Here is a 14,703-nt window from a genome sequence, read left to right on the forward strand (position 1 = left end):
AGAATAGTATACTGAATTTGAGTATACAATATTCTAAAATAAGTTCCCAATAATAATAATAATTTTAGAATAATTTTTTTTCTATATTAAAGAACATAGAAAATATAGACTATAAAAAAAAATTTATTTTTCTAATATCAAGTCAATATATTTTTAGGCAGTGAGAATGAAGAACAAAACTCAGATACTGAAATTGATTTTTCTTCTGACAGTAGTACTGATTATGATTCGATTGTTGATTCTGATGAGGCTGATGTAGATTATGATGATAATATCTCCGAAGATAACATTGCTGCTGAAGATCCAAATAATTTTGAAAACGATAATGTGGAAGAAGATGTTCCATTGTACGAAGGATCTCCCCTCAAAGTGACAGAGAGCATACTATGTATTCTCGCTCTCGTCTTAAAATTTTCCTTATCAGGTGCAATTCTTGCTGGTATTTTGGAACTAATAGCTTTACATTGTCCCGAACCAAATTTTTGCCGAACTACTATATATACATTTAAACAATATTTTGAGGATTTGCATACACCGGTTACAAGACATTATTATTGTCCAATATGCTTAACACCTCTTGAGCTCAAAGTTGCACAATGTCCTCAATGTTTGGAAAATATAGATTGCAATTATTTTCTATTCATGTCTGTGATTGATCAAATCCAAGCTCTTTATTTGAGAAGAGGGTTTCAGCAAAAATTGCAATACCGATTTTATCGTGAAAAAGTTGCTCCAGAAAATATTGAAGATATTTACGACGGGAGTATATATAGGGAATTGAGCGAACCTGGTGGATTTCTAGCAAATTTAAATAATATATCCTTATCTTGGTACACTGATGGTGTAAAGGGTTTCAAAACATCAAAATTTTCTTTTTGGCCCTTTTACTTAGTAATCAATGAATTACCTTATGAAGATAGGTTTAAAAAAGAGAACTTAATTTTGGCTGGTATGTGGTTTGGGGATGAAAAACCTGTTCCAAACTTATTCCTGTATCCCTTGCATGAGGAGTTGCTTCGATTTCGTAATGGCATTGATATGCAATTGCCAGATAATAACGATTTTGTAAATGTTAAAGGTATGATCATTTGTGGCTCCTGCGACCTTCCTGCGAAAGCATTGTTCTTGAACATGAAGCAATACAATGGGAAGTTTGGGTGCCACAAATGTAAAGATGAAGGAATAAGATTAGGGAATCGGCAAGTATATCCTTACAGAAGGAATATGCATCTACGGAATGAGGAAGAGACACTTCAACACGCGGAAAATTTAAGTTATGGGGTGAAAGGTCGAACTATTTTGTCTACCTTAGTTTATAAGTGGATAACAACCACAGCATTAGACTCCATGCATATGGTTTTTATAGGGGTGTTAAAGGCATTAATGGCCTTTTGGTTTGATCCTCAGTTTGCTGGTGAACGTTTCTCTATTTTTGAAGCTGTTACTGTTGCTGATGAAAGAATTGCTTCCCTTCGTCCACCAAACTTTATTCAGAGACGATTACTGTCAATAAAAAATCACATTAAATTATGGATATACAATAATATATATCTACACGAGTAATATTTCTTTTTTATTAAAAAATATTAATGAAGTTATAGAGTTAGAAAAATAAATTTTTTTTTAGTTTTCTGTTCATTAACTGTTCATTATCTGAACATTCGAACTTTTCCATGTTTATTTATAATTAATTTTATTAAAATGGTATTTTTGGTTTCCCACTGATTGGCAAAATTTTAGTCCAATTGCAAAATTTGAAAAATTTTATGTTAATAAATGTATAATTTACTTAAAATTGATTTTTTGACATTGCCACAGTATGGGCGAAATTTAGCCCATAGTTCAAAGTTCAAAAATGTAGAAGTCAGAAGAAAATTTGTCCATAGTTCAACTATGGGATTTGGACAAACCCCACACTTGGTCCAATGTGGCTAAACAACAGGCAAAATCTTACAAAAATTTTAACCAATGGTCAACCCACACAAACCATTTCCACGCGGGATCTCTCTTTCTAATTCCGTTATAACGTATACAGAGAACAATGACATTGTCCAGCTGTCAATTATTTCTCAATTATTAATATAGTTTCTTGAAATCTTTAATATCTTAAAAAATAATAATTTGACAAAGATTTTACTTTTACCATTAATTTTTAAATAATTTTTACTTTTATGTGACATATAATTTTTATTTTAATATTGTTAATTTAAGCAATTAAATAAAATAATTTATATTATTTTATATAAAAAATGAAAAATATGGTTAATTAATTTAATTGTAGTTTATATTTATTTTTAATATTGTTATTAAAAAAAATCTTTAAATTTGAATTGAATTAATAATTTCTTTATATTCGAAATTATATCTTTCCTCTCTTACTATTCTTTTTCTCATGTATACTTTTCTACATATAGTGCTATCTATGAATGTCTTCTATCTCTTTTTATTATTTCTGAAATTCTATTTCTCTAGATTTAAGTTTATTTCTTAATATTTCTTTTCTTTGATTTTTATAAATAATTTATAACTTTTCTTAAATAATTAATTATTTTTTTATAATAATTTTACAAAATAAAATAATTTTTATTATTTTATTTATCAATATTTAAGATAATGTAAAAAGGTGTTTTATTTATGTATTATTAATTATTTAATATAATATTTAAACATTGAATTTATTCTACCTATGCATTTTTATATTTTTAGGATTTCTATATTAGTGTATAGTTTAGACATTTATATACACACATATATACATGTATATATATATACTCATTCTCCTGAGTGCAAGTGTACTCATGAAAACAGTATTTTTCTTTCTTATATTTTTCTTTACCCATGTATATATATATATATATATCTATACCAAAATGAAACGTTATATTTTTGAAATTATATGGTACTCTACATTTCCCTTTATCTGTATTTAAATAAATATAATCTTTTGACTATTGAAATAACTCTTCAGTCTTAAACGATGTGGTAAACCGTATCATAAACCATGTAGTTTACTATCTCAATTTCCGACATTGAAAACTACGTTAATTTCTACGTAGTTTGCATTCATGTTTACGCAACATTTTTCGATATAAACTACCATGTCATGTATTACGTCAAATTATGTGTAGTTTTCTGCAACGTAAACGATGTCGATTTTTTCCATAGGGATATAATCAGCATATACAATATCACTTTTTTATGTATGTAAAATAGATAAAATCATTAGAAAAGATATTTAACCAAATTTTTTCTGTACTACTCGGGACGAACAGAATCGGAAATTTTACGGTAATGAGTAGTTCTTCTTGTTACGTGGCGATACAGGTCTCTTTTTAAAGCTTCCTCCATTACTTTGCGAACATTAGGGCCATGACTGTGTCCAGTTATTAAATTAAATACATTATTTTTTAATACGCCATGTGCCCGGCAAGTGCCACTCTGATAATGGCTGCAAACGTAGTAGCTAAAATTTTATAAAAAGACAATATATATTTAAAATATAAACGTGGTATAAAATAATGTGATATAATTTGAAAAACAACTCCCTTAAATAAATATAATATTATACCTACATTACATTATTTTGGCGGCTGTTGATGGAGTATTTATAATTGTTAAATACTACTCCATTAAAAAATCTCGTATTTCCTTCTTCCCTATTCGCCATACTGATTACGATATTATCTATGAAACCAAACAATTTTTATTTATTTATCAATTGACAAAAGTGTTTTTTGAAATATTAAATTACACAATTTTTTACGCAAAAAATTATGGATATCGATTCCGTAAAAATGTAACAACTAAAAAATTATATCATTCTTTTGAAATACATTACGTGCCGATAAGTGTTTTGGTAATAATGGCTAATTATAATAATTTAAAAATATTGAAATATTTATAAAATATCCAATTATATGAATCTTACTACTATGAAAAAATTGTCAAGAATTAAATTATTATTATTATTATTATTATGCTAATATGGTATAATTTTATAAATGTAATTATCATTTTTTTGAAAATAAAAATTCTAGCGACTTTCGAGGCATTTTAACGTACATCAAAAATGTTGAAAAAAGTTCGTTTTGTTATCAAGTAACAACAAAAACCATTTTCAGAATTTAAAAAAATGATGTTTTTAAAAAAATCAATTTTTTTATTTGTCAAAACAATTTATAAAAAAATTGTTCCAAGAAAGAAAAGCATTCTGCTATACAGACAAAAACTTGTTAAGAGGGGGATCAGTGAAATTGTAACTCGGCTAAATTATTGTTGTTCATCATTACAAAAATCGATCGTCCTTTTTAATTCTTAATTGGTTAACAGGGTCTCAAGAAAAAATGTTTTCATTTAATAAGAAAAATAAAAAATTAAGTTATTAATAACTAAAAAAAAAATTTTTGTCGATTTTATAATTTTAGAAAATTATTATGATTACATTGAAAGTGGAAAAATTCACAAGACGTTAAAAATAATTTTTTTTAATATTAGGTAATTCGAAAAATTCTAAATTTATTAGTTATGTATAATTCAATTACTACCTAATATATATTTTTGTTATGAAAAACAAGTTAAAACCTGAATTCCTACCTTTAAGAAAATACTACACGTTGTCATCTAGTACGATACTCTACGAATACATCTCTCGAATGGAATATAAATCAAACCGTATTAATTTAATCTAATATGAGTAAAGAAACACTTTGGTTTTCGTTTGTCACTCGAAAACCGGAAAAAAATATTTAAACTATGATTTTCACAGGCTGGCAGATGCAAGGAAACAATTCGCTATTAAAATACAATTAACCGTATATTACCGTTGAAAACTCAAAATATACGGTCCATCTAGGATGAAAGAGTTTGACACTCAAGTATGGTATCTGTGTGTGTAACACTGGCCTTACCATGTGATCAATTTCCTCCAATCCAGAACAACCTAGGTAGAAGAGGACATATGGGAGAGAGTTGGCGATGCAAACTGCATCACGTTATCGAATTAAACTTAATGCGTTGCTTTTCAAATTTGCGCAAAAATATATCAGTTGTCCGCCAATCAAAATTAATGTAATTTAGTACGATTGTATGTTAATAGCGCCACCAACACGTTTTTCACCCCCTATTCTGTTTCACTTCATTTTTAGAACGACATTCTCCTAGTTCGGATCACCATTGTTTCCTTGCATCAGGCCGCGTGTGAAAATCAAAGTTGAGTGACATTTTTTCCGGTTTTCGAGTGATAGAAATAAAATTAGAAATTAGAAGTGCTTCTTTACTCATAGTAGATTAAATTATTACGGTTTATTTTATTCGACTCGATGAGAGATGCATTCGTAGAGAATCGCCTGTGATAGATGACCACGTGCTGCCTGTTGACCACGTGTTGAATATACTAACAGGCAGTAATTCTGTGTTTTTCGTAACAGAAGAAGTATTATTGTGCGAAAGGCAATAATTTTTTTTATTTTTAATTATTTAATGAAATGATTCTTCATATTTTTAACAAAGACAATTAAAATGAAAAATTTCTGTTTGTTTTAAAGTAAGATTTTGTTTTTTCAGTATCAAAGAAAAATTTAATTTAATGTTCTATCCCGTTAAAAACACTAAAGAAAAAGAAATGAAAAATTAAATTTTGAATACAGTACATATTACTAATGTAGAAAATTTTTAAAGAAAAATATATAAAAAAAAGCAGGTCACAAAAATCAGTCTTTGGTGCTTTTAGGAACAATGAATGATTTTCAATGAATTCACTTTTTTCTAAACATACATATTTTGTATTCAGGAAAATGAAAATTTTTGTTCTACAATGTAGACTAGCACTTCTTTTGCCAATAGTTTTAATTAAAATTTCTAAGTACGAAAAAAACATGTTTGTTCTTGAATTGAGAAGAAATATATTCAACTTTAGAGGGTCTTGTTTGTTTTTTTTTGACCTTGTGTCAAGGTGACTCACAGAGAACCCAAGCCTTTTCAATAGTACACTCCGAGTGCAGTAGAATTAACCTTTTTCTTCTAGAAAAACAACATTATTCAAATCAAGATTATTTTTATTTTGAACTATATGATAAAAAAAGTCTTTTTATTCTGTGTTACGTTCCGAACTAGGCGTGGTTTTTAAATAAAATGAATTTTATTTACTTGAAGGTAATAAGACTGATTAATCAGGTTGGTAAAGTCTGATATTTATTTTTATGTAGGATCGTGGTCACTTGTCAAAACTACGGGTTTTGCGTTACAATAACAAGTCAAATATTCCCTTTTATAACATTTATTGTTTAAATAATAATTATATAGTAATGATTATACAATAATGATACAAGTTTACAATTCTTTTACTTACTTTTAGCAATGAAGTCGGATAAATCGATGATTATAGCTTAGTTGTTATAAATTGGTTTTGATTTGATTTGAAATAGTTCGTTTTGTTGCACTTGTGTAACTTTAACGACTTTGATTGTTTTATACCTATTTAAAGAATTACAATATTCTTTATTGTTATTTCTCGTCACTCGCACCTTTGACAGGAATGAATTTTATTGCAGATGTAAGAGAAGCAACATATACTAAATTGATAAATTTAGAAAAAGAGATAATGCAAGATTTCTTTAGTATTTATAGTTATAAATACGGCAGTTATTGCTATTAAATTATTGATTCTAAGTGTTAATTTGCTTCTCTTGCACCTATTGGCTATCAGGAAAGAACTACACTAAGTGAAAAGTCAAATTAACTTGCACCTATTGGCTATCAGGAAAGAATACAATAATTATGGCGAAAGTAAACTGAAGGGTCGCTCTACGATGTTAGAGATTGCACCGGAACTTTTGACAAGCTTTATGGAAAAAGCTCTTGTTTATATACAAGTCGATTATGCTAATTAGTGGGAGAAATGTCATATTATTGAGGAGGGGGTGATCTATAAATAGAATCACTTTCCTTAAATGGTAATGATTTACATCGCATGTATGACATTGAATCTCCTTCTTTCTGAATTCTCTCTTTTATATGCTGACAATGGGCTTTTGGAGATCATATTACACTTGGATCTTCACAATCTTCATATTCTTCGCGCGTATAAACAAACAAGCTCGAACTTGCTTCACATTTTGCTTACGTATATCTTATTAGCTTTTCAACTTTCTGAACTTTTATGGTGAAAACGAATGTCATATCTCTTTTGAGATCGATTGCGTTTCCACACTCTATCCTATCAATATATACATAAATAAATACATTAAAATAAGACGTATAATTTAAATATAGTAAAATTATCATAGAATTATATGAAATGTCTTATTTTTATGATAATTTTAAGGAAAATTAGGGAAAATTGTTACCGGGATGTAACATTCTGTAAGATTTTTTCGAAATTTATACAATCACAATAATTGATAACGAAAATTTGCGTCTTTAAATAAGATCTTCTGTTTCGAATATCAAGAAAAAATTTCGGTTAATGTTCAAGTCTATAAAACTGCTTTAAAGAAATTCAATTGCTTTTAAATTTAAATTTTTATATTAATAAATTCAAATTGGTTAATTTAGAGACTTTTTAAAGCATAATATTAAGAATAACGAGTAACTTAAAGCAGTTATTGGTATGTAAAAAATTATGGGAGACTAATTGTAATTTGTTCAAAACATGAGCAACGACCATCGATGAAAATTTATCTAAACGCTCGATGTAAAATTCAGTTCAGATTTGTTAGTGTGTAATATATATATATAATATATAATATACTATCCGCGTCCTATTTCCAGGTAGCTAATCGTATGATTGTTTCTCATACTTTTAGATATTTCGAGTTCTTCTAGTTCTTCCATTTGAGAAAACGCAGAACGAATTTCAATTTTTTAAATTTTATTGTTGAAGAGAAAATACATGACATAAAAACAGAAAATTTTTTCTCAGGAAATATGATTTGCTTTTGGAATAAAAAAATTTTAACACGATGTTTAAAATAAATTAGCAAAAATTATTTAATTAATTCAGATAATTAATTATTAAAAAATTACTATTAATACGAATTAAAAAATTACCATTATAATATTAATAAATATAATAATAATAATAATAATAATAGTAATGTAATAAAAACTTTTTTATTTTCTAAAAATTTCATACATTTTTCAACCAAAAGATGTGAAATAAAAATTTGTTTTCTTTTTAACAATACGATTGCTTTTTAAATATCAGAGAAAATTTTCGAACAATATATAAAACAATAAAATATTTTTAAAAAAGCTATTTTGAAATTAAATTCTGAATAACTTATAAAAATGTAGATTATTAAGTATTGAGTAAGTACTTAATTGTTATTGTAAATAATAAAATTGCCATAATTTAAAACTTATTTTTATATTAGTAAATAATATAATGGAAAGGAAATTTTTTTTTAATTTTCAAACACAATATTTAAATTCAAAAATTCCTGTTTTTTTTGGAATAATGTTCATTTATCAACTGGCCAAAAAAATTTTTTGTCTAATGTCCATTTTTATAGTATCGCATTATGCGCATTTTTTGCATTGAATTCAACGAAAATAAAGAACATTGTGTTAAATTTTTTTTTTAATTATTTACTATTATTTATTATTTGATTATAGGTATATTTTATTTTATTTACTCATTATTCAATTCTTCAAAACCAATTCGTAATTTTATAGAAAATTTGTTTGCTTACTCAAAACTAATTTGCAGCTCAAAATTTTTAATTTTAGTATTTTTGATGCATTGTTTAAAATTAAAAATTCATTTTTTTAAAACTTGAAAATAGATTACCTCTAATTTCTGATTTTTTTAAATATAATATAAAACATTTTACACAATTATTAATTATTAATTTTTTTTATAATTTTTAATTATAATATTGTTAAAAATAGCCATTTATAAAAAACATTAATTTTTAAATAAAAAAATGGGAATAAAAAATAGTAAATTTAAAATGTTTAGCTGAATTTTTTTTTAATATAACATTTGAAATTTTTAAAAAAATACATTTTTTTCAATTATCGAAAACTGGTCAATTTGATGAATATTGATGAACTGGATTTAATCAAGCCGTCTTTACGTAATACGCGCACAACGTCCGCAGACAGACAGACATGAAGAATTTTCTTTAATATTATTTTTGGAATCCTTGCTATTTGAAACGAAAAATAACATAAATTTTTCGATGTGGAGCAATGTACAGACAAAAGTCTAATTTTATTTATATAGATTAATTTCTTTTTAATATGACTTAAATGAAATCACATTGACCTTATAAAGGCCTTCAAAGTTTAGTACCAAATTTATTGTTTTATTACAGAAAAAATCAGAAATGGAAGAAGGTGAGGCCAACGGTATCGACAATCAAAATAATCGGCCTGACAATGCTAACATGTTAGTAAATTTTCTTATTAAAAAATAGAAGCTTAAAACTACTGTTTATTCAGAAGTAATAAATTTTAATATGAAACTCAATTATATTTCTGTATCATTTATTCGTTCTAATTTTTAGTGAAGCACAATAAATTAATTTTTTACAGGCCGAACGATCGTCAAAATAACAGAGGACCGCTCAGAGAAACGCTAAATTTTGAAGGTCATTTTTACGTCACTAACCAGAGGAGAAATGGAGTTTCGTATGTATTTATATTATTTTTTCTTAATACTCAGCAGAGTGTTCGACTAGTTATAATTATATTAATTTTTGCAGATATTTGAAATGTCAGTTCAATCGAAGCACAAGTTGCCCTGGGCGAGGAATTATGGGAATAAATGGTACATTTAATCTTACTGCGAATCACACACATTTACCAAACGGGAGATTAGAAGGGGAACAAAGGTTGAGGAGAGAACTGTTTCGAAGCGTCAGGACCTAACCAAACAACTCGCGAAACATTTTCCATGCGGTGGCTAATTTGTGAGTACTAATTTATATTGATTTTGAATTGTATAAAAAAATCTCAATCAAAAAGGTTTAACTGTACTATTTTAGTAACTATATTTATATAGCTATTTCTATTATAGGCATAGAAATGCAGTGATTGGTATACCCTTTCATTCCATCCGAGGCACTATGGCTAATTGGAGGCTTTTGAGAAGACCAACAGAAGTTCCATTAAACATGTTTTTCTTTTAGCACACCTTGATTCAAAATGATATGAGTTATTTGCGGACATACGTTGAGGGAAGTCTTAATTACAACCGCGTCGCAGGCCGAGACTACAAAAGCATAGTAATTCTGGACGAGAATTTTGCAAGAACTCTACTGACGGATGTGACAACTTTTTATATTCATATTTAGTACACTGCCGTTCCTTCGACGACATGGTGTAAAGAGTCACTCACTTTTTTGTGCCTAAAAGATGGATTTGTAAGTATTACTCAAAATTTTAAAGATTGAAGCATTCATAAGCTCTCAGTCCGGGGATTATTAATATATCGTGTAGAAATTTTGCCAGGGCCCAAATCGGGGCCGGATCAGACTACCCTATTAGGAAATGAAACGACGCGCCTAATGTGGCCCTAATTAGGAAATCCACATTTTCTAGTCGACCTGATTTGGCCCTGATCAGGGGTGGCGTTTCATTCCCTACTAGGGCCCTGATAGGGCAATTTCTACACGAGATTATATAATTTCTTATTATTATTTAATTAAATTTGCGTGACACATCGATTCTGAGAAGCAAATGAGTTCCAACATGTGGCCAATAAATTGTAAACATAAATGTTTAGGGAAGTATCACCCACATTCTATTATCTCTAATTAAAATAAAAATACTTTTTTATTTCTGTTATATTACGATTACGTTTTTTCAATCTCTCATTCTCATGTCTTATTATTTTCTGCTCATATGTAACTTCGCGCCTTGCCTTCCTTTTTCTTCCCTTCTCTTTAATTGCTCGATTTATCTTTTTATCATTTTCTTTACTCATACAATTTTTCATTTTTAAATATTCATGTGGTGAAAATTTGTTCACATTATTATCAGTTGTACGAATTCTTTTCTTTTCACTAGTGTCATTTAGAGAATGTTTAATTTTTAAATCTTGTGTAAATAGAACTCTGTTAATGTTATTACTGTGAATATAATTACTAAAAATATAATTTTTATGTTCCTGAGTTCAATTTATGAAAAGACAGTTCTAATCATTCTCTATTATCGAATTCCTATTGTGAGACGTTCTTACTGTCGGAAAATGATTTAAGCGATTATTTTCAAACATTGACTTAAAATGGTTTCTCATTTTGTTATTATCAGTTTCATAATTTACACGGTTTGGTATTACGTTAAATAATATAGATGTTGCAAATGCTATTGCATATACTCCACACTCAACACTACCAAAAGGTTGTTGATCAACAGCTTCAAAAACTACTGTTGGTTTAAAAGGGAACAATCTAATTAAATATTTTATTTGTACAAAGCACTTTGCATATTAAAAAAAGAATTGGAATCTTTTCTTAATAAATCTTCAAATTTGTACATATGGATGAAATTATTGATTACTTAAGAGCGATTGGTCACAATTTACATTTTTAAATATTTTTACACTTTTTGGAACTTTTATTAAATTTTCTGTTGTAACTTTTCTCTTGGAACTTATGTACTTTTGGAACAAACTATTCTTGGAACTTATCTATTGGTACTTTTGGGTTGGAACTTATTTTTTGGAACTTTTATACCCCAATCCTTAAAATAACATACTCTTTTATGTTGGCCATAGTATACTTCGTTTAATTTTATTTTTGATTCATGAAAATCTAAATATCTATAACCCTTTTGCTCACTCTCTCTAATATAACCAATATAACCAACCTCCAATAAAACTACAAAATATCCAAAAGAATGAGAGAACTATAAGTAACAATGAATCAGTAACTACTGATCAGCCAATAAGTGCAAAAAGGACTGTTACGAACTATCGTAACGAAATTATAAATTAAAAATAAATAAATAGTATAATAAATAATTTTCAAGAATAATTGAAAATTATTTAAGAATGAAAATTCAAAGTCGATGCCACAATGTATATAGGCACGTAATTTGAATCCCCGATAATCGCGCGCGTTGAGTGATACTCCACACACTCATACAGACTTATATTCTCGTTGCTTTTAAAGAATGTATCTATGGCTATGATATTATAATATAACTTTGTTAAACTGTTATATTATAATATATTATTTTATTCTACCTTATGTTATATTATTTTATATTATTATTTACAATTAAAATTCTTTATGTCCCAATTAATTATAAATGTTTATAGTAAAATTTGGTTTTATGGCTTTTTATAGGACAAGTAAAAGATATTAAGAAACATCTTTAACGTTTCGGAATCGGTACCGATTCCCTCATCAGAATTTATTTCATCTAAAAGAACAATGTTACAATTAGAACTATTTTAAGGTTATAAATTCAAAAAATGCGAAAAAGAAAAATACATACCAATTAATCCTGAGGAATTAATTTTAATAGTTGTGAATCAAATAAAAGATCATTTCTGAAAAGAATTTTGGTTATATAATAATTTAAAATTTTAAAAATATTTTAAATCTTTTTGTTATTAAATTCAAAACATACCTGTTAGTATTATTAAGAAATTTTTATGATTTGAGAAATGATATGTAAAAAATTAAAATATTTTAAAAAAGGGGAAATTTAGAAAACTTTTTTTAAAAAATTATTAATATTAAAACGGATTTTTTGATCCATTTTTAGTTGAATCACAACCACTAACTGACAAAAACATAGAATCATATGACATGTGGAAAATAGGTTAGGTTAAGTATTGTGTAAGTAACGCAACGTTTCATAAAGACGTTATGATATACGGAGTTTTACAAGAATTTGAAAGTCTTTTTTACGAAAAACAGATTATCATATATAAATACATTAAAGAGAATAATTACAGTAATTTTAAAAGTCTATTATATGTAGAGTCAAAATTTGCTAAATCATTCATTATATTTAAACTTTTGTCTTTTTCTTTTTTTATATAAAACATTTCTGCAATTTTTCTTTTTGGTAAACTACTTTCTTGGTGTAAAATTTTAACATTATTCCAATCAAAATCGTGATCGACACCATCATTAAATTTTTTAAATCTGTGTTTCGTAATAACAGAGTGGTACTTTTTTTCTAAACGGTAGTTAGTTTTATGTTGTTTACATCTGGTTTGAAGTAATCTACAAGTTTGTCCAACATAGGTACTGTCACAGTTTTTACACTCAAGTTTATAAACTACATCTTTATTTTTCATGTTATCCAATTTATCTTTACCAAGTTTAATAAATTTACTAAGAGAAGAGCCTCTTCTGAATAGTGTTGTAATATTATAATTGTTTAAAACCGATTTAAATTTGTAAGAAAGATTGTTATGGAAAGGAATAGAAAAAGTACGATATTTGTCAACTTCAAAGTCTTTTTTAGTTATTTTATTAATATTATTATTATTGTTGTAATTTTGTAATTGAAAAGTTCTTGCTTTAATTTGTTTATTTATAAATTCTAAAGGGTAGTTATTTAATAATAAAATTTCTTTAATTAAATTTAGATTTTCAAAATGGAATCTTTTGTCAGCTAGCAATATTGCAGAATCTACTAAATTTTTAATAATACCAATTTTTTGTTTTATTGGATGATTGGACAAAAAATTAATATATCGTCCAGAATATGTACTTTTTTGGAACCAGTTGGTTATGATCGAATTATCAGGTAATTTTATTATTTTTAAATCTAAAAAGGAAATCGAATTATTTTTCTCAATTTCATACGTGAACTGTAATTTAGGGTTATAACTATTGAATTTTTCAATGATAAAGTCTAATTTATTCCTAGGAACAATAAGAAAAGTATCATCGACATATCTTCTATAGAAAGGAATCTGAAAATTTAATGAATTAAAAACTTCTATTTCTAAGTCTTGTAGGACAATATCAGCTAAATTTGAAGAAATGGGAGAACCCATTGGAGTACCAAAAATTTGTTTAAAATATTTATTATCAAAAGAAAAATATGTAGAATCTAAAAGAAATTTAATACCATTTATAAATTCAATTTTTGATAATTTTGTAAATTTTTCGATCGAATTCCAACGTTTTTCAATGCTTTCAAAAACTAAAGTCGATGGTACATTTGTGAAAAGGGAAACTACATCTAAAGATATCATAATGTGATCTTCCGGGATTTTAATTTTAATAATTTCGTCTTTAAATAATTTTGAGTTTTTGACATTAGTTTTAGGAATAATGAGAGATTTTTTAAAAATATTATTTAAAATTTTGGCTATTAAATAGGTTGGAGAATTAATTAAAGAAACAACAGGACGCATCGGACAATTAGTTTTGTGGATCTTTGGAAGTCCATATAATCTGGCTAAATTTGTATTTTCGATAGAGACGTCAGCTTTTTTCACGTCATTACCCAAGTAACCTTTTAGTCTCCAATTTTCTAAAATCTTAGTGGAATTTTTCTTTAGTTCATCTTCGGGATTGAAATTTAATTTTACATAAGAGTTTGTGTCATTAAGGAGGTCATGAACTTTACTAAAATAATCTTCTCTTTTTAAAATAACTGTGACACTACCTTTGTCAGCATGAGTTACAAAAATTTGTTTGTTATTTTTTAAACCAAGAAAGTAGTTTACCAAAAAGAAAAATTGCAGAAATGTTTTATATAAAAAAAGAAAAAGACAAAAGTTTA

This window comes from Leptopilina boulardi, unplaced genomic scaffold (assembly GCF_019393585.1).
Source record: "Leptopilina boulardi isolate dan_hultmark-lab unplaced genomic scaffold, ZJU_Lbou_2.1 LbouV2_204, whole genome shotgun sequence".
NCBI classification, from domain to species: Eukaryota; Metazoa; Arthropoda; class Insecta; order Hymenoptera; family Figitidae; genus Leptopilina; species Leptopilina boulardi.